Source organism: Sinocyclocheilus rhinocerous, unplaced genomic scaffold (genome assembly GCF_001515625.1).
Source record: "Sinocyclocheilus rhinocerous isolate Xijiao unplaced genomic scaffold, SAMN03320098_v1.1 scaffold847, whole genome shotgun sequence".
Lineage (NCBI taxonomy): Eukaryota > Metazoa > Chordata > Actinopteri > Cypriniformes > Cyprinidae > Sinocyclocheilus > Sinocyclocheilus rhinocerous.
Genome location: NW_015662598.1, coordinates 246,489 through 247,026, shown reverse-complemented (window position 1 = coordinate 247,026; position 538 = coordinate 246,489). Strand labels below are relative to the sequence as shown.

Here is a 538-nt window from a genome sequence, read left to right as displayed (position 1 = left end):
GATCGCCGGATCGGCTTTCACTGTGGACGAAGCGGAGTCCAGTCCGGGGTCGTCACATGTGGTTGCCGCAAGCCCGCCGGACGCTTCTTCGTCGAATCCGCCGCCTCTGCTCACTCTAGCCCTCTGGCTGTTCCTCACGCTAGCCCCCGGCTTCTGCTCACTCTAGGCCGCCGCCGCCGCTCACTCAAGGCTGCCGTGTGTGACGCTGTGTTACATTGTGAAAGCGAAACTACCTTGTTTGGCCTTTCAAAAATGGACACGACTAGAAATCAGTGGTTAAGTATTTACAACACTGTTCCAGAACACTTCAACCCAAATATTTAGATGTGTGCAGCACATTTTATGGAGGACCGTTTCCTGATCCTGGGAGAGTAGACTACAATGCCGGCTGTTCTGACTCAAAGACTGTAGTTTTCTTTTTATATTTAAAGAATTTGCCACTGACGATTCAAACACGAGTTTTGAGCAGTGTAGAGTAGCGCTTGTGGTTTGTCATTTCTCCGATCACAAATGCACACATGGTTTTATGTTTACGCGG

The 538-nt window shown here is 50.0% G+C and overlaps 1 protein-coding gene across 2 annotated transcripts in view; it reads right to left on the bottom strand.

Moving 5' to 3' along the window:
• LOC107728215 (BDNF/NT-3 growth factors receptor-like) overlaps window positions 1-538 on the bottom strand; it is a 48,257-nt gene that overhangs the window by 5,284 nt on the left and 42,435 nt on the right. The gene's annotated exons all lie outside the window — the stretch shown is intronic.